The 20,381-nt window shown below is 44.2% G+C and overlaps 1 long non-coding RNA gene and 3 pseudogenes across 4 annotated transcripts in view; 2 read left to right on the top strand and 2 right to left on the bottom strand.

The window, feature by feature from the left end:
• LOC307206404 (beta-1,3-galactosyltransferase 1 pseudogene) overlaps window positions 1-20,381 on the bottom strand; it is a 102,129-nt pseudogene that overhangs the window by 56,227 nt on the left and 25,521 nt on the right. The gene's annotated exons all lie outside the window — the stretch shown is intronic.
• LOC307206345 (beta-1,3-galactosyltransferase 1 pseudogene) lies at window positions 151-3,368 on the bottom strand (annotated as a pseudogene). The gene is made up of 2 exons (XR_013843951.1): window positions 3,327-3,368; window positions 151-1,588 (listed from the first exon to the last, which is right to left on the bottom strand). The product of XR_013843951.1 is annotated as a beta-1,3-galactosyltransferase 1 pseudogene (transcript).
• On the top strand, window positions 13,195-15,629 carry LOC307206615. Its single transcript, XR_013834419.1, has 4 exons — window positions 13,195-14,209; window positions 14,371-14,459; window positions 14,618-14,710; window positions 15,601-15,629. It is a non-coding gene; the product is annotated as an uncharacterized lncRNA (long non-coding RNA).
• Window positions 17,404-19,370, top strand: LOC307205938 (beta-1,3-galactosyltransferase 1 pseudogene; annotated as a pseudogene). Its single transcript has one exon. The product of its transcript is annotated as a beta-1,3-galactosyltransferase 1 pseudogene (transcript).

Below are 20,381 nucleotides of genomic sequence, written 5' to 3'. Positions count from 1 at the left end.
ATACAGATATATAAATAAATCAGTTTAATAAAATCATAATAAAACAAAAGACATAGTTTATATGAATTAAATAGGGAACAACGGGGTTTTTCTTACATAGGCATTTAAGTCTCCGGCCAAAATTATAAGACAAGTGAAAAAGGCGTCTTATAGTGTGAAAAATACGGTGTTTTTTCTGAATGCTCTTCCCTGGTTGAGGATTAACCTTTTCAACCTTATCTCATCCTTCAAAGAGAACAGGAAATGGCTGCGTTAACATCTTTATGGTGATTCATGTATAAATAATGCTGCATTGTGTGTTGGGAGAAGGTCTTTGAAAACAGAGTGTGCATATATATTTATATATATGAAAAAGCAACAGAAGATGACAAATACGTCTTTTGCACAACTGGCAACAACCCAAAGAGGCAGGTCCTTGCAAGTCTGGTTCTGGTCCCGAAAGCCAGGCCAAATCTGCAGCAGCTCCTCTGGCCCGTAGTGATGCACCACCACCACCTTGGAGAACTGGCACTTCTTATACTTGACTTTGTACACGTTGAAGAGACCCCAGGGGCTGTTTGTCACACTGATGCCCAGCTCATGCAGGCAGATTCCCATGAAGGCATCTTCCATGTTAATGACCCTGATGGTCTTTGCTACCTGGTAGATCTTCTTGGCCAGATCCCCAGAGAACACATACCCTGGGCCTGCACAGTAGGGCGGGTAGGTCTCATTGGGGTACACCTCCTGTGGCACATACCACTTGGAGGCCTTGTCACGCACAGGCTTTGAATTCCTATAGATGTGACCTGTCATGTAGTTCTTCTTGGGTGGCAGGTGAGGCTGCAGCAGGTGGGACACCATGAAGTTCACATTGAGAAAGATGTCACTGTCTGCCTTCACCACATAGGTGGCATTGGGACAGAACTTGCTTATCCATTCCATGCCCATCAGAGTCTTCAGGGTAAGGTTGTTGTAAGTATCCAGGAAGTCCTGCTGAATAATGTCTCTGTGGATGGAACTCTCTTCTTCCAAAGGGTCCTGGAGCAGGTATCCAAATTTTGGGTGGACACCCATCAGAAAGAGACAAAGAATGGAAACCCCAGGCACTGAGCTCTCGTTGCCCCACGTCTGCCGGATGGCCTGCCTCATGGCAAAATCCTGGGGCTCAGTTATCACCAGCAGGATCAAGAAAGGGCTCCTCTCCGAGCATTTCTTTGGCTCGTTGAGAAGGAACTTATAATCAGTGGAATAGACAACCTCCAAGGGATGTCGCTTGGCCACTGGCTGTGGTGGTGAAATCAGACCAGAGGGCTTGGTCTCCTTTGTCCTCTCCAGTGCAGATTCCCATTCAAATACCATGGCACTCTTGCGATCGCCTGCAGAATCTGGGCCGCCCTTGACCTTGGTGTCGTGCAGTGAGAAAAGCATCTTAAGAGACTCCCATTTGTTCTTCGCAACAAGTAGGAAAAGGAAAATAGAGCAGAAGAGGACCACAGTGGGCAAATTCTGCAGCTTGGTCATGAGCATCTTCCTGGCACCTTCACTTGCAGACTGTATGTGAGCTGGGAGAGATCCTGGCCAGTTCTGTCCCGTTTCCAAAGACAACCTGCAAAAGAGAGGCCCAGTGAAAGGGAGATGAATTCTGTTCTGTGTGTGTGTGTGTGTGTGTGTGTGTGCGCACACAAGGGGAGCTTTGGGGATCAGTCTGCCAACTGCCGACACACTTAAACCCTGCTCATAACACCTGCCTTCTTGCCCTTGCAATCTGTTTCTGGAAGGAAGATATGCACTCTCGGGGATTGGCATTATTCACTCAACCCATCTATTTACAGATCCATTGGAATCCAAATAAAGTGTTATATGAGTTTGTGGGTGTCAGACTCCTGAATTCCTAGATCCAGTAAGTGTTAAACTATAAGCCAGACCAGCTTCCTGATGAGGTGATGAAGAAAACAAAGGGAAGGGGCTCTGTCTGGGACCGCAAATGGGTGGGGCCCCTCCCCCAGCCTCCCCCAGCTAGAAAGACAAAGTTAAAGTTTGGGGGACTGTGGTGTGAACTAGAGGGAAAGTTGCAGGCTGGAAAGGCACAGAGGCAGAGCATGATGTTTGATTTCTGCTGGGATCCAAAGCTGTGGCTACAGGAGAAAAAATAACTTCTTTTCTTTTTTTCACAATAATATTTATTATTTTCCATATATGAACATAACAAAAAAGAAAAAAATGAGTGAAACCGAAAAAAGAAAGAGTGAAACCGACAAAAGAAAAAAAAGACAAGGAAAAAAGAATATAAAACATACAATACAACAAATCATCACTTGACTAAAACTTAATTAATTAATTAACATCCATCTTCATAAACATATTATTTGACTTCTTCAAATCTCTTCCATCTGAATTTCTTAGTAATTATGTATAGCAGTTTCCAATATCATTATTTCATAAACCATATCACAGTCATAATCATATTTCCTAACTTTTCCTACATTTTCTTATTTATATATTTAATCCCAATTTAATCCTAGGCCTAATTGATTATTTCAGGTGATTACATATCTGCAGTGATCATGGAGCCCAAGAAAGTAAAATCTCTCACTGCCTTACATGTTCCCAAATACTTTAGTTATCAAAGGGAAACGTTGAAGCTAGCAAAGTTGCAAATCAGATTTTGCTTCATTAGTCTAATTCTCCCCAAACTTCAGGCATCATTTCCTCTGGGTTAGACAATAAAAGCACAATTTCATGTGAGAACAAAGTGATCATCTGGACTTTAGCCTTGTATATCAACACTCCAATACTTTACATTGTGTTTTTTTGGTGCTGTTAAGGGTTCAATGGAAAGAGCAAATAATAGTGGATACCCTTATTTATTTATTTAATTTCTATACCGCTTTATATTTTTAATAAAAATCTCTAAGTGGTTTACAGCGTATTAAATCAATAAAACAATAAAACAACAGCCGGACGATGTTCCTCCGGCCTCATGAGGAGCCTCTTTTGTAGGGCTGGTGAGTCTGGGCCTCACCCCCTGATTTTCACTGTTTGAAATATGGCAACCTTAGACTAGGTCTCTTCCAGAGACAGTATAAAAACACAAGGGGCTGCCATATGAGAGACAGAGTGATCAGCCCCCAGCCCACTCACCTGCATACATCTCCTGGTCACCTTTGGTGACCAAGCAAATGGTTAAATAAATACATGCCTGCTCTGATTTGCCATCATCAATTTCAAAGGAAATCTCATTCAGTGCTCCAGGTATTTGTTCTCTCCCTCCTTGAGGGCCTTTCTACCCCTCTCCCATTCTCCTCTCTGAGGTGCCTTTTGCGGCATCTCAGGTGAGCACTTACCTGCCCGAGGTGCTGTTCACTCAAGGTTGCCACCTGCCTTTGTCAGCTGCAATTTACCTTTCCCTGGGAGGGTGCGGCACAAGGGGAAGAGACAACGCCTAAGTCATCCAGCTAACACAGAGGGGAGGGAGCAGGGACTCTGCTTTCAGGAGAGTCTTTTTTCCAGGACCATTGAAGCACCTGGAAGGACTCAACACCTGCATGCCAATCCCATGCTGAATCTCACACACACACCAGAAAAGAAGAACATGCCCCTCAGAACCCAAAGCCAAGCACAAGAACAAGATGAAAGGGATACATTTATTTTATATAAATGTATTTTATATAAATGATTATTTTATATAAATTATATACATGTGCCAATGGGTGTTATCATAATGCATACCCTCCATCATTTCTCCAAATAGGGAGAAGGTCGGCAGTTCGAATCCCTGCGATGGGGTGAGCTCCTGTTGCTTGGTCCCAGCTCCTGCCAACCTAGCAGTTCAAAAGCACATCAAAGTGCAAGTAGATAAATAGGTACCGCTCCGGAGGGAAGGTAAACGGCGTTTCCATGCTCTGCTCTGGTTTGCCAGAAGCAGCTTCGTCATGCTGGCCACATGACCTGGAAGCTGTACGCCGGCTCCCTCGGCCAATAAAGTGAGATGAGCGTCGCAACCCCAGAGTCGGCCATGACTGGACCTAATGGTCAGGGGTCCCTTTACCTTTAAACATTAAAAAAACCTCCCACTTCCAGGTCTCTGCAACATGGCAGGCAGACCACAAATCTGACAGCTATGTCAGATTCAGCTTTGTGGAGTGAAGGAGAAGAGTGCGAGCGTGATACGCCTACCCCAAAACCCCAAGAGGAGCATTGGGGTGTCCCGGGATCCTGCGGCTCACTGATGGCCCTGCAGCAAAAGGAACGGAGTGCGGGGTGGGGGGAGCCAAAGGTTCCTGAAGCTACCAACATGAGTTTGACCAAGCTGCGGGAGGCAGTGGAAGACAGGAGTGCCTGGCGTGCTCTGGTCCATGGGGTCACGAAGAGTCGGACACGACTAAACAACAAATTACTTCATAAGAGGTTTGTTGTGAACCAAATCCCTTCCCCCTCATTTAGGGCTTATTCTGGCTTGAAATGCAGTGGGGCTCATCCGTCACACACCCCAGGCCTATTCTGCATACCTTTCTCAATTATTTTTTGAATCTGTACTTGTCTGCAAGGAGGGTATTCCTCTAAGTGCTCTGGCACCTCAGAGGTCACTTGGTAAAAATGGGTTGGATGAGGATTCAGCTGGAACCAACCCTACCTTGAAGCACACTAAAAATAAATTAACCACCACTTTCCGGAACAAAGAGCTGAAGGTTTTTTGTGGGGTATAAATAGTAAAATTATGTTGGAGGGTATGGTTTCTGCCAGTTTTCAACCTCTAGTCACCCCCACAAGAGTTAGGGTACACTTTCTCTGTGGCTTGGCTGAAGGAATAGACACTAATGTGAGATGAAGTAAGATGTGATTAATTTAAACATATAATTCTTCCAGACCAGAACACATTGGTTTACCAATGTGAGGTTTATTATGCAGACACCACATCCAAGGCAATAAAAATATAAAACATTTGTTCTTGCTTCCTGAATATATAATGGTAGATAAACAATAAAACAATAGCCGGGTGATGTTCCTCCGGCCTCATGAGGAGCCTCTTCAGTGGGGCTGGGTGAGTCTGGTCCCTGCCCCCTAGGCCAAGTGTAGTATCCAAACAAACCCCTGTCATGCATGACTGGATGAATCCCAAACTGGAATTAAGATTGCTGGAAGAAATGTCAACAACCTCCTGTACTCGCCCTAATTGGCAGGCTACATATTTGGCCTCGGAATACCCTTAATGAAAAACGAAGCAATTACGAGTCCTGCCTCATAATGGGGTGAGAGTTCCATAGTTTGAAGTGAAGAAGTACTTTCTTTTATCTGTCCTAAATCTTCCAACATTCAGCTTCAATGAATGTCCACAAGTTCAAGAGTTATTAGAGGGAGAAAAGGCTTTCTGAATCTGCTTTCTCTATGCTATGCATAATTTTTATAAACTGCTGGAAGGAGCTTGAGGGTACTTCTGAATTGGACCCTGTCACTGAGGAGCAATCACAATTGGTAAAACTTGGAATAAAAAGGAAGAAACCTTGCAAGAATTGACATTTCACTGTGGTGATGCATCCAAGGCATGAGAGATTTAGATTCCCCCTAGTTTTCATTTTCTGTTTGCCCTGCCAGAGCAAGAGAACAAAATTTATTTTCCTTACAGTTACATGTTCCCAAATACTTTAGTTATCAAAGGGAAATGTTGAAGTTAGCTAAGTTGCAAATCAGATTTTGCTTCATTAGTCTAATTCTCCCCAAACTTCAGGCATCATTTCCTCTGGGTTAGACAATAAAAGCACAATTTCATGTGGGAACAAAGTGATAATCTGGACTTTAACCTTGTATATCAACACTCCAAAACTTTACATTGTGTTTTATTGATGCTGTTAAGGGTTCGATGGAAAGAGCAAACAATAAAACAATAGCCGGGCGATGTTCCTCTGGCCTCATGAGGAGCCTCTTCAGTGGGGCTGGGTGAGTCTGGGCCCTGCCCCCTAGGCCAAGTGTAGTATCCAAACAAACCCCTGTCGTACAAAAGAGAACGTCAACAATGTTTAGGCAACACAATGACCACATGCATACTTCATAGACAATCTTTATAGAATTCCTCCAAACAATAACAACTTTAAAATGCAATCTCAGTCTCAAAGTCTCTGAAAATCTTTAAATGAAGCAAGGTATCAAACTTTGTATTATGAAAGATACGCTATGAAGCTTTGTGTATTCAGCAAATATAATGTCCAACACTGAACAGAGATTCCGGATACTGACTGCTGTTTCGTAGATCTTTGTCAGCGCGGTGGGAGAATATAGAATTGTTTCATAAACTGAAAATAAAATTTTACAGACTATGACCTGCATATTTCTAATGAATATACGTGAGTGAAAATATCAAACGCTGAGGAGCAGTGCTCATGTAATAATGTAGTCACTGTAACTAAGAATATTTTTTGAGAAACATCTAAAGCCAACTCCAGGTGATGCTAATAACAGTGAGTTTGAGTTTTGTTACGGCAAAATCTGGGTGCGAGGCTGCTCTGCCACCCAGCTCATCGGACTAAGTCCGTGGGTCCCTGCGGAGGAAAATGAGCTCAGCCGGAGACAGGAGCAAGCAGCAGGAGATCCAAGTTTATTGCGCAACAGGTTCAAGGCGAAATTGAACAGTGAGAAAGGGGTGACATGAGTTTTTGAAACTCCCTCCATGTCCCAGAATACAGTGCAAAACACGTCATGAATACATTAAAGAGAGGTTTGGTTACACAGATTACATCATGAATATATTAAAGGGAGGTTGGGTTACACAGATTAACATATGAAGGAGGGAGGGGGGAATATGCAGAGCTGGAGATATGCACAGATAAACACTTCCTGGGGATGAGAAAACAATGGTCCCAAATATGCATAGTCTGCCACCTGACATTGCCAGGAGGAAAGGCTGATCAGAGCGATTTGACAGGATTAGGGTCTTAACACCTTGCTTGAGGGATTATGCTGGACAGGGGAGGTGTGATGGAGTCCTAGAGAAATTGAGCAAACTGGCACGTTGATTTTCTATGAATTTTATAGATTTTAGTCCCTTTTGACATTGACAATTGGAAATAAATGGATATATTGTAGCGAAGAAGGTGAAGAAGACATGCCCCCCCCCTTCCGTATCAGTCCCCCATTCGGAGATAGATTTGCATTAAAGTTCTGTAAGAACTTACAGAACTTGCAAATCTTTTCTCCGCACCCTAAATCTCGGTGAAGGTAGGGGTGCCGTGTGAGTGGGAATAGGCCCTAATGGAAAAGGAGGTGGGTTGAGCAGGGCAGCAAAGGAGGGAGCAACACTGACCAATACAATGTACATGCGTGTTATAGATATGCGCTAACTAATAACTTGGTATCTACCGTACCAGATGTGTGGGTTTATGCAAACCTGAAAGGGACTTGCAAATCATGCCTCTTAAGGCCATTTGCAAGTATAGTAGTGCAGATAGCTGGATATAGGATATCGCATAAAAGGACACCTGTTGTATTTTGTTCAATAGTGGTCTATGCTTCACATTTAGCAGGAAGGTCCACTACTGACTGAAAAAAAATGCAGTTTGCTTTGCCCCCCGCCATTTTGTGTTCTCAGGTGTCAAGGTAGCTCTTCTGTGGTCTCACGTGTCACAGTAGTGGCAATCCCTGGTGAATCCACTTAGGGCTTTCATATTAGCCATGTTGCCTGGCACCCATCACAGCTGGCACAGGTTTGGACACGTCCTGAGGGAAATGTCTTTACCTTGGCCTTTCTATGGGGTTTTATTATTAGAGGCTCTGGTCTTGCAGTCATGGGAAGTTGCTCACTTGCACTTAAAAGGACCAAAAGCTAATTGCAGCCTGGATACACTTGCCCAATTCACACTGGGTCCAATTTGAATTTATCTTTCCCCATGGTTCTCAACTCTTCAAACCAATCTGTTAAAAGAAAACCATTCTTAAAAGGGCACTTGTCGAAATAAGTCAATTTAACTCTATAAGGGATCATTCCTGCTAAACCAAAGCATATCCACCTTCATGTATCTTAGAAGCTTCTCCTTGGTAAAGTGAGTTTTAGCACATTTTTAAAATGGGTAGGGAAGTTGGCAGAGTGCCAGGTGAAACAACGAAATATGGTTATAAATTTATCTAAGTCTAAACATTGGACTACATAATAGCCTGATCTGTTAAAAGGCATAAAATGTATGAGGATCCTCCACTGGGGTGTAAGGAATAAGACATTAGACATAAAACACTTACACACAAAAATAGCCACAAAAATAGCCCCCCCATTTGTGGAAATGACACACTGTCAGACACATTTCAACATTCCTACGTAATAACACATAATACAAAACAAACTAATTAAATATCAGTTGCATATCTTGAGACAATTGGGATATTTCATATATGTATCTTGGGGTTCAAAAGTCAGAAAATGTCCTTGTAATTCAACTCCACCCCCCTTTGTCAGCCCCACTCCCCCGGCAGTCTATATCATTTGAAAGAGATAGCTGTGGCCACTTTGAAAACTTTGGTGTCTGTTGTTGTGGTGGCGAAGCTTTTCATTGGATCTGTAGTAACACACTTGTAGAAGTGATATCCTGTAAGGTCAGGGTGGACTTAAAAGACACAGTTAAAATAATAATAAAACACACACACAAACACACACACACAATGACCTATGAGGAACCAAAATAAATAAATGCCAAGACACAGAATTTTAAGAAATCTGAAGTAACAATGAAAATAAAAGAGTGTTTCTTGATGTGACAACATCGGCTAGAATGTTAATAGCAAAATACTGGAAAATGACTTAATGGCAATTTAAAGTTGTGCAAGTACCTTGAACTAGCCAAAATGACAGAATTAATAAGAAATGCTCAGGCAAAAGGTAAACAAATACCATTCCACAAACAATGTTTGGTTATGCTTCGATTAATTTCATAGACATCATGGAAAAACGGATTAAATAAATGGAAACAGATTATTTGTAACTTTAAAAGTGTCAAAGCCACAAAGAGATGGAAGTCACTAATACAGCAGGGATTTCACAGAACAGAAAGAAAGTTGTTGTGGGAGGAAAAAGGGACAAACACTTTGTTATCGGGGTTCACATATCCTGTTAAAAGGGAAAATTATTTCATGTGAGAAGCCTGTCAGGAAGTGCTGTTCCTAAAATGCACACAAACAAAGTCTGTGACTTAAATCCCATTGAGGGGTGGAATGCTTTGATATTTACCTGTGAAAAGAATTTGGCATGTTAAGATTTCAAACTTGGGACACATTAAGGGTGATTTCTCTCAATGGTTCCAAGTTTTACATAAACCTCCTCTCCCCCCCCCCTACAGTTCCCCCTCCTTCCTCTCTCTCTCTCTTTTCTTTTCCTATCCTTTTTTTTTTTTTTTAGCTGATCTAGTCTCTGTGCATGTGTGGAGTTCATGTCTCAGCAAACCTTTTATACTATTGAAATGTTGCATTTTTTGGCAAAATTAGAATTTGAATAAGGGAAGGGTAAGGAGTAGATTTTAAAAGAGGGTTAGATTTAAAACAAAAAGGAGAAATTCAGCAATTGAAGTATTCACCAACAGAAGCTAGCAAGTTCAGCCCAAGCAAAGCGGCTGCTTCCTTTATGTACAGGAAAGGGCTAATATCCCTCTGGCCATTCACGGAACAATGCCACGCCCTTATATATGGGGGGAAAGGGCCAGAGAGTCAGAATTCATAGGATTTTTTTTTAAATTTTTTTTAACATTCTAAGTTATTTCAGCCTTACCATTTGCAGACAAAATTTTTCCTGCCCCTTTATTTACAGGATTGGTCAAGGCCCATATGTATTTGTATGTGTTTAAACTTTGAATTGACTTTGAAGTCTGATTTTTGAATAGTAGACAAAATGATAAACACTGTAATCACTCAAATGCTTGATATTACCAGTTGTGCGTCAAAACATCACAGCTTCACCTCTCACCTTTTAAAACTAAAAAGCAAAGCTAGGCTGAATTTCAACTCCATCACCACACCAGAATTTAAGAATTACCCTGCAATGCTTGCGGACACATGTCCTTCCACACAGCCACAAATTGGGAGAGTTGAAAGGGACCCTGGGGTCATCTAGTCCAACCCTCCAAAATATAGGGTTCACAGCAAGATTTGTACTACACACACATACTTATGTACACAGGCACTACTGGGGAAGAGAGCACAATCAATGCTCCCATCATGTACTAGGGAAGAGGAAAATAAAAGTACCCAGCTTTATACAGAACCCTCTAAAGGAAGAACAGTTTTCCTAAGATAAGATAGGAAGAGAATCTGGGAGAGAATATTTTATAAGCATAGGGTTATTTCAGTTGATATAACCACTCAAATAAAGCAAGAGGTGGGGTAAACATTTGCACCCTTCATTCTCATTTTGTCTTATTTAGGACTGATAAGGTCCAGCATGGCTTCCTTAGATTTAAATTTTGAAGCAAGCTTGCAGTTTAAACTATGCGCGCTTAAGAAAGGCAGTCTGTCAGAGACAGAAGGAACAGACAACACACATAACAGACAACATGTAAACATACATATTCTCATATATGTATTAACACACAACACACATAACAGACAACATGTAAACATATATATTCTTATCCTTTAGTTGGTTATTGCAAGGAGTTGGGCGCTTCCTTTAGCTTCATTAAGTGAAATTAGTAGGAAGGTCCCACATGGTTTTAAGAGCCTCCTTGCCTCTTCAAACACCACCAGTTAACCAAACTGGCAGGGCTCACAATGCTTAGTTGACTGGGTACCCCTTTATATATGCATGCGTTGTTGTTGTTGCTTTTGTTGCTGTTTTCTTTTTTTGGGGGGGATAGAGAAGGGAGAAGGAGAGGGGTTGATTAGGATTTGGGTAACTTGTACAGGGGGCTATTTAGGGTTTTTTCTTTTCCTTGTTGCTTGGCAACTTCCTAACAATTTAACGAGCTCTACCTACCCGGTTCCTTTCTCTACTCTTTCCTATTTCCTATTTGATAACCTGGGGTCCTTTTCCACTCTGCCGATCCCGCCCAATTCCTCATGGGCTATCCCTCCTGGCAACCTCCTACCTATCGTCGTAATCTCAGGAAAAGGGGCCCTACTGAACGCCCGCGCCGTGCGGTGCCAGATCGGGTGATCCCTGGATAGAATTTCGAACTGAAAATCCCCCTTGCTTTTGGAAGCGGGCTCACGCACGATACACGTGTTACATGGCACCGACCAGTGCGGCTGGGATTGATACAGAATGCCAGACCCCTTCCTGCCCCCTCCGTAAGGGCGCTCGGGAAGTTCGGAAGAAGAACTCCAGCCCCTTGCTTTCAACTGAGATGCCCGTTGCGGAGAGTCGGCTGTTTTTCAAGTCGGGTCTCTCCGTCTTACTTTCGGACTCTCAGTTGGTGCGGCTGACTGGAGGGTTTGAGAGGAGAAAGAGCTAGAGCTCAGAACCCCCCTTTTGGGTTGAGCAGCAGTCCACGGTCTCTCTCACCAATTGGACCAAGAGACAGGCGAGAAGGAGCGATAGAGAGGAGGGCAGAGAATTCAGTTGCCAGGAGATTTCCACCCCTTTCCCACCAGTGCACTGGATTTTCCTTTTCCTTATACTCACGCGTCTTCTATGATGATCCCGGGATCGATGAATAAGCCGGCTGGATCCCTCTTTGCTCCCCGGCTGAACTCCTGGGGCTTTCGATTACCGCCCGGAAGATGGCCGGGGGTCCAAAGGATCTTCCCAGGCAAAATGGCCTGGTGCCGGCTGAAGATTTCAGGGCCCCCGGTCAGCAACACAGGAGAACCGCAAAGCCCCACGTTGGGCGCCATCTGTTACGGCAAAATCTGGGTGCGAGGCTGCTCTGCCACCCAGCTCATCGGACTAAGTCCGTGGGTCCCTGCGGAGGAAAATGAGCTCAGCCGGAGACAGGAGCAAGCAGCAGGAGATCCAAGTTTATTGCGCAACAGGTTCAAGGCGAGATTGAACAGTGAGAAAGGGGTGACATGAGTTTTTGAAACTCCCTCCATGTCCCAGAATACAGTGCAAAACACGTCATGAATACATTAAAGAGAGGTTTGGTTACACAGATTACATCATGAATATATTAAAGGGAGGTTGGGTTACACAGATTAACATATGGAGGAGGGAGGGGGGAATATGCAGAGCTGGAGATATGCACAGATAAACACTTCCTGGGGATGAGAAAACAATGGTCCCAAATATGCATAGTCTGCCACCTGACATTGCCTGGAGGAAAGGCTGATCAGAGCGATTTGACAGGATTAGGGTCTTAACACCTTGCTTGAGGGATTATGCTGGACAGGGGAGGTGTGATGGAGTCCTAGAGAAACTGAGCAAACTGGCACGTTGATTTTCTATGAATTTTATAGATTTTAGTCCCTTTTGACATTGACAATTGGAAATAAATGGATATATTGTAGCGAAGAAGAAGGTGAAGAAGACATGCCCCCCCCTTCCGTATCAAGTTTAAAGGTATAGTGCAAAGTAACAATACAAATACAAGGAGATTGAGATTAAAGAACCAGTACAAAGAAAATACAAATAATCAAATGAAACAATTAAGAAACAACTCAAGAGTTAAGAGACATTATATTATGTGTGCGTCTTATGGAGCGAATGCAGGCTGTGCAGCTATCCCAGAAGCTGTGCTGGTCCCGTGGGCTAACCGAGAGGCGAGGTCCGAGTCCAGTCCGAGGTCGAAGGTGCAGTATGGAGGCAGTCCGTCAAAGCTGATGCTGGGTCCAAGGCAGCGAGTCAGGTGAGGTCAGGAGCTCCGGCAGAGAGGCAGGACAGGGTGCAGTCAGGAACAGGCTACTAACAACGTTGCTCCCGCAACTTGGGACTGGGGCTAGCTGGCTTTTATCTGTCCCGATGCGCAGGGCGGCCCCGGTCCACAGGTGACTCACCTCTCCTGGCCTGGAGGCGAGCACTCCTCCTGCGGGAACTTAGTTCCCTCCGCCTCTCTGCCCTGACCCTCAGCAGCTAAGGAGAAGCTGGAGGGTTACCGGACCCAGAGGCAACCTCAGCTTCCCCTGACGGGGCTGAGAATGGAGGACCTGCAGGCAATGGGTCCTCCATCACCTCAGGAGCCAGAGCAGACTCAGCTGGTACCAGCACAGGTGAGGACCCTTCAGGTTCAAGCCCCAGCCCCGGCTTAGCTGGTTCTGGAGGCGGGGAATCCTGTGCGGGCTGGGATTCCTCAGGTCAGCATCCGAATCCCAGGCCATCACAGAAACCAGAACAGCAAGGACTTTGCAGGGCTTTGATTTTAGAACAGTGCTTGTTTTATTTGGCCATACTCAGCCATGTTTGTTGGTGCAGAGGGGGCAAAGGCTAAAAAATGTAGGCATCCAAGACAAACTGAAGTGAGTTGATGGAGGGAATTTTCCTAAAGGGGGAAAGAGGTGAGAAGAGCAGTCCAGCTTCTGACACCATAGCAACACCTAGTGCCAAAATCAGGCATTTTGAGTACTTTGACACTTTTGCCTTTTCTTTTACTGGAAAAAGGGAAGGGGTAATGCTGACTAGAGCTGGTGCAAATGCAAGCTAAGAGATTTAGTTAAAGTTAAACCAAAAAAAGCTGCTTTTTGGCAGTATGCCCTTCAAAATGGCTGAAAATATAATAAATATAGTTTCGATTTTAAAAAATACATTGCACACAGCTCAACAGCAATATTCCATCGTGTTTACAGCAATATTCCATCGTGTGAGAAGCTTCGTGCAACATCTTCAGCAGCAAATAATGATGCTAAACAGGGAATCCAGAAAATGTTTCCATCTTCCTCTGTTTAGGTTGCTGAGTTGCAGCACTTCAAACAAAAGTGCAGTGACAGATATGCTCACGGATGTCCACATGGGTATTTCAGGGAGAAGCTATGCCACAGCCATCTTTGGGACGTTGCAGGAACAAGTGAGGCAGGCACCTTCTCTGGGATAGAGACAACAGAAGGCATTTGCCTGGCAATCCTGGCTGATGGTTCCTATCAGGTCTAGAAAAGGAACGTGCGTTGCGCTGTGGTTTAAACCACAGAGCCTCTTGGGCTTGCCAGTCAGAAGGTTGGCAGTTTGAATGCACATGAAGGGGTGAGCTCCTGTTGCTCTGTTCTACCGAAGAGGCCCCTCATGAGGCCGGAGGAACATCGCCTGGTTGTGAGGCATGAAGGCTGCTCCCCACAAGGCCCTTTCCACCTGGCCTAGGGGGTGAGGCCCACACTCACCAGCCCTACTGAAGAGGTGAATTATCTATCTATCTATCTATCTATCTATCTATCTATCTATCTATCTACCTATCTACCCCGCCCATCTGGTTGGGTTTCCCCAGCCACTCTGAGTAGCTTCCAACAGAAGGGTAAAAATACATTAAAACATCTGTCATTAAAAAGTTCCCCAAAGAGGGCTGCCTTCATGATGCCGGAGGAATATTGCCTGGCTGTGAGGCATGAAGGCCGCTCCCTGCAAGGCCCTCACCAGCCCTCCTGAAGAGGTGAATTATTATTATTATTATTATTATTATTATTATTATTATTATTATTAATTTAAACCCCGCCCATCTGGCTGGGTTTCCCCAGCCACTCTAAGCGGCTTCCAACAGAAGGTTAAAAATACATTAAAACATCTGTCATTAAAAACTTCCCTAAAGAGGGCTGCCTTCATGAGGCTGGAGGAACATCGCCCAGCTGTGAGGCATGAAGGCTGCTCCCTGCAAGGCCCTTTCCACCTGGTCTAGGGGGTGAGGCCCACCAGCCATACTGAAGAGGTGAATTATTATTATTATTATATGGAAACAGTGATCCATGCGATGGTCACCTCCAGGCTTGACTACTGTAATTCGCTCTACGCGGGGCTGCCCTTGAAGCTGTCCCAGAAACTCCAGCGGGTGCAGAATGCTGCAGCGAGGCTCCTCACGGGGTCCCTGCCATGGGAGCATATTCACCCAGTGCTTTTCCAGCTGCACTGGCTCCCGGTGGAGTACAGGGTCAGATTTAAGGTGCTGCTTTTGACCTTTAAAGCCCTTCACGGCCTAGGACCCTCGTACCTACGGGACCGCCTCTCCCAGTATGCCCCACGGAGAGCCTCAAGGTCCATAAATAGCAACACACTAGTGGTGTTGGCTTCAACCAGAGCCAGGGCCTTTTCAACACTGGCTCCGGCCTGGTGGAACGCTCTGCCTCATGAGACCAGGGCCCTGCAGGATCTGATTTCTTTCCGCAGGGCCTGTAAGACAGAGTTGTTCCACCTGGCCTTTGGCTTGGAGCCAATTTGATTCCCTCCCCCTCTTTCTTTTTCCTTTCTCCTCCTGTGATGAGCCTGCATTTTAATGTTTTAATGTTGTATTTTAATCTTGTTTTTAAGTTGTATTCATTCAACTTGTTTTTATTATTGGTTGTTTGCGCCCTGAGCCCGGTCTTGGCTGGGGAGGGCTGGGTATAAATACATTGTTGTTGTTGTTGCTGTTATTTATTATATCTACCCCGCCCATCTGGTTGGGTTTTTCCAGCCACTCTGAGTGGCTTCCAACAGAAGGTTAAAAATACATTGAAACATCAGTCATTAAAAACTTTCCTAAACAGGGCTGCCTGTTGCCGCTCCCTGCAAGGCCCTGTCCCCCTGGCCTAGGGGGTGAGGCCCAGACTCACCAGCCCTACAAAAGAGGCTCCTCATGAGGCCGGAGAAACATCGTCCGGCTGTTGTTTTATTGATTTAATACGCTGTAAACTACTTTGAGATTTTTATTAAAAATATAAAGCGGTATAGAAATTAAATAAATAAATAAGGGTATCCACTATTATTTGCTCTTTCCATTGAACCCTTAACAGCACCAAAAAAACACAATGTAAAGTATTGGAGTGTTGATATACAAGGCTAAAGTCCAGATGATCACTTTGTTCTCACATGAAATTGTGCTTTTATTGTCTAACCCAGAGGAAATGATGCCTGAAGTTTGGGGAGAATTAGACTAATGAAGCAAAATCTGATTTGCAACTTTGCTAGCTTCAACGTTTCCCTTTGATAACTAAAGTATTTGGGAACATGTAAGGCAGTTTAAAGCCTCAGCGCCTAGGGCTTGCCTATCGAAAGGTCGGCGGTTCGAATCCCGCTGCTCGGTCCCAGCGCCTGCCAACCTAGCAGTTCGAAAGCACCTCCGGGTGCAAGTAGATAAATAGGGACCGCTTACCAGCGGGAAGGTAAACGGCGTTTCCGTGTGCGGCTCTGGCTCTGGCTCTGGCTCTGGCTCTGGCCAGATGCAGCTTTGTCACGCTGGCCACGTGACCCGGAAGTGTCTCCGGACAGCGCTGGCCCCTGGCCTCTTAAGTGAGATGGGCGCACAACCCCAGAGTCTGTCAAGACTGGCCCATACGGGCAGGGGTACCTTTACCTTTACCTATAAGGCAGTGAGAGATTTTACTTTCTTGGGCTCCATGATCACTGCAGATATGTAATCACCTGAAAGAATCAATTAGGCCTAGGATTAAATTGGGATTAAATATATAAATAAGAAAATGTAGGAAAAGTTAGGAAATATGATTATGACTGTGATATGGTTTATGAAATAATGATATTCGAAACTGCTATATATAATTACTAAGAAATTCAGATGGAAGAGATTTGAAGAAGTCAAATAATATGTATATGAAGATGGGTGTTAATTAATTAATTAAGTTTTAGTCAAGTGATGATTTCTTGTATTGTATGTTTTATATTCTTTTTTCCTTGTCTTTTTTTCTTTTTTCGGTTTCTTTCCTTGTCTTTTTTTCTTTTTTCGGTTTCACTCATTTTCTTTTTTCGGTTTCACTCATTTTTTTCTTTTTTGTTATGTTCATATATGGAAAATAATAAATATTATTGTGAAAAAAAGAAAAGAAGTTATAGTTTCTCCTGTAGCCACAGCTTTGGATCCCAGCAGAAATCAAACATCATGCTCTGCCTCTGTGCCTTTCCAGCCCGCAACTTTCCCTCTAGTTCACACCACAGTCCCCCAAACTTTAACTTTGTCTTTCTAGCTGGGGGAGGCTGGGGGAGGGGCCCCACCCATTTGCTGTCCCAGACAGAGCCCCTTCCCTTTGTTTTCTTCATCACCTCATCAGGAAGCTGGTCTGGCTTATAGTTTAACACTTACTGGATCTAGGAATTCAGGAGACTGGCACCCACAAACTCATATAACACTTTATTTGGATTCCAATGGATCTGTAAATAGATGGGTTGAGTGAATAATGCCAATCCCCGAGAGTGCATATCTTCCTTCCAGAAACAGATTGCGCACGCACACACATACACACACACACACACACACACACAGAGAGAGAGAGAGAGAGAGAGAGAGAGAGAACACAGAATTCACCTCCCTTTCACTGGGCTCCTCTTTTGCAGGTTGTCATTGGAAACAGGACAGAGGTGGCCAGGATCTCTCCCAGCTCACATACAGTGAAGGTGCCAGGAAGATGTTCATGACCAAGCTGCAGAATTTGCCCACTGTGGTCCTCTTCTGCTCTATTTTACTTTTCCTAATTGTTGCGAAGAACAAATGGGAGTCTCCTGTGATGATTTCCTCGCCGCCCAACATCAAGCTCAAGGGCGGCCCAAATTCCGCACGCGATCGTAAGAGTGCCATGGTATTTGAATGGGAATCTGCACTGGAGAGGACAAAGGAGACCAAGCCCTCTGGTCTGATTTCACCACCACCACCAGTGGCCAAGCAGCATCCCTTGGAGGTTGTCTATTCCACTGATTATATGTTCCTTCTCAACGAGCCAAAGAAATGCCTGGAGAGGAGCCCTTTCTTGATCCTGCTGGTGATAACTGAGCCCCAGGATTTTGCCACGAGGCAGGCCATCCGGCAGACGTGGGGCAACGAGAGCTCGGTGCCTGGGATTTCCATTCTTTGTCTCTTTCTGACGGGTGTCCACCCAAAATTTGGATTCCTGCTCCAGGACCTTTTGGAAGAAGAGAGTTCCATCCACAAAGATATTATTCAGCAGGACTTCCTGGATACCTACAACAACCTTACCCTGAAGACTCTGATGGGCATGGAATGGATAAGCAAGTTCTGCCCCAATGCCACCTACGTGGTGAAGGCAGACAGTGACATCTTTCTCAATGTGAACTACATGGTGTCCCACCTGCTGCAGCCTCACCTGCCACCCAAGAAGAACTACATGACAGGTCACATCTATAGGAATGCAAAGCCTGTGCATGAAAAGGCCTCCAAGTGGTATGTGCCACGGGAGGTGTACCCCAATGAGACCTACCCGCCCTACTGCGCAGGCCCAGGGTATGTGTTCTCTGGGGATCTGGCCAAGAAGATCTACCAGGTAGCAAAGACCATCAGGGTCATTAACATGGAAGATGCCTTCATGGGAATCTGCCTGCATGAGCTGGGCATCAGTGTGACAAACAGCCCCTGGGGTCTCTTCAACGTGTACAAAGTCAAGTATGAGAAGTGCCAGTTCTCCAAGGTGGTGGTGGTGCATCACTACGGGCCAGAGGAGCTGCTGCAGATTTGGCCTGGCTTTCGGGACCAGAACCAGACTTGCAAGAGTTAAAAGGGAGGGAGGTGAACAGACACACAGCCTCTTCTGGAGAAGTTGGCGTAGAGGACTGGCAACATGCGTGCATGTTCCTGTACAATGGACAAATCCATGCCAACAAATTGCGATGAGGAATGGGAAGGATGGCTCAGAGAAGAAGGGAGATTCTCTGCTTGTCAAAATTGGCATTTATGCCCTCAGAAGCGAGCTGGCCCCACATAACATGCTCATCGTGCCGTGTGGTTCGTTGCCATTCACACTGCTCTCCTCCCCGTAGAATCTGCAGCTGCCCATAGCAACTTGTTTGGTCTGCTCTGAACTGACCACTGTGCTACTAATGTGCCAAATTGACAACCTCAGGGTTTTGAGATCATCACAGCCACCACCTCACCTACTGGAAGAGAGCAACCTTCAGGCCATGCAGGTGTGGCATTACGTAGCCATGCGTAGGATTGGCACTACGTAGGATTCACATACCTCCAGGAGTTCCTCTTTTCGCAGTCCTAAATGCCCATCTGGGGGAATTATACATTTTAAAGCAATTGTTCGGGATTTTGGGTTTTAAAATATATATACATGTTCTGCATGTTTACCTCTTGAAATATGGCAACCAAAAAAAAGCTCAACAATTTTTGTGTCTGCAAACCCTACACTAGGGCAATGCAGAATTCACCTATTCCAACATGTTGAAATGCAGCCTGGTCATCTTTAGAGTAATTTAAAGCAGATCAGTAGAAGTTTCCTTCACAGTAGGAAGCCATACTCCACATAGGACCTGCCCCTTTGAGTTGTTGCCAGTTGTGCAAAAGACTTATTTGTCATCTTCTGTTGCTTTTTCATATATATAAATATATATGCACACACACATACACTGTCTGTTTTCATTTTTTTTTAATATTTATTGAGATTTTTTAAATACAAAAGTGCACAAATAATAAACAATAAGACATGTGTCATAACATATTTTCAGAGCTTCTTTGGACTCCCTCACATCCCCCGCTCCCACTTGCATCATTGTAAAACTTTTTCCAGCAATTTATCAACTTGTTTACATTCTTAAGTCTCATTCATTTAATTTAGTCTAATAATTCTCCAAAAAAATTATATTTTCCTCAATCTCATTTATCATCCAGATTACGTCTAATTTAGTGGTGCTCAATTGTTTATGATCTGGCATCCTTCTTAACACCCAATTAAATTACAATGTTTTTGTAAATAAATCCTAAATTTCTTCCAGTCTTCTTCAACCCTCTCCTCTCCCAGGTCTCGGATTCTGCCAGTCATCTCAGCCAATTCCATATAGTCTATCAGTTGCATCTGCCATTCTTCCAGTGTGGGTAGATCTTGGGTTTTCCAGTGCTTAGCGATGAGTATCCTTGCTGCCATTGTTGCATACAGGAAGAAAGTTCTGTCCTTCTTTATCACCCTCTGGCCGACAATACCCAGGAGGAAGGCCTCTGGTTTCTTGGGGAAAGTATACTTAAATACCTTTTTCAGTTCATTATAAATCATTTCCCAGAAAACCTTCACTCTAGGGCAAGTCCACCAGAGGTGAAAAAATGTTCCTTCAGCTTCTTTACACTTCCAACATTTATTATCAGACACATGGTATATCTTTGCAAGCTTGACTGGGGTCATGTACCATCTATATATCATTTTCATTACATTTTCCTTCAAAGCATTACATGCAGTGAAGTTCAACCCAGTGGTCCACAACCTTTCCCAGTCCTCAAACATAATGTTGTACCCAATATCCTGTGCCCACTTTATCATAGCCGATTTAACCATTTCATCTTGTGTGTTCCATTTTAACAGCAAGTTATACATTCTTGAAAGTACCTTAGTCTTAGGTTCTAACAGTTCTGTTTCCAATTTCGATT

This window comes from Podarcis cretensis (assembly GCF_951804945.1).
Source record: "Podarcis cretensis genome assembly, chromosome: 17".
In the NCBI taxonomy this organism is placed as follows: Eukaryota; Metazoa; Chordata; class Lepidosauria; order Squamata; family Lacertidae; genus Podarcis; species Podarcis cretensis.
Note: the sequence above shows the minus strand (reverse complement) of the source record. Positions and strands in the feature narration are given on the sequence as shown.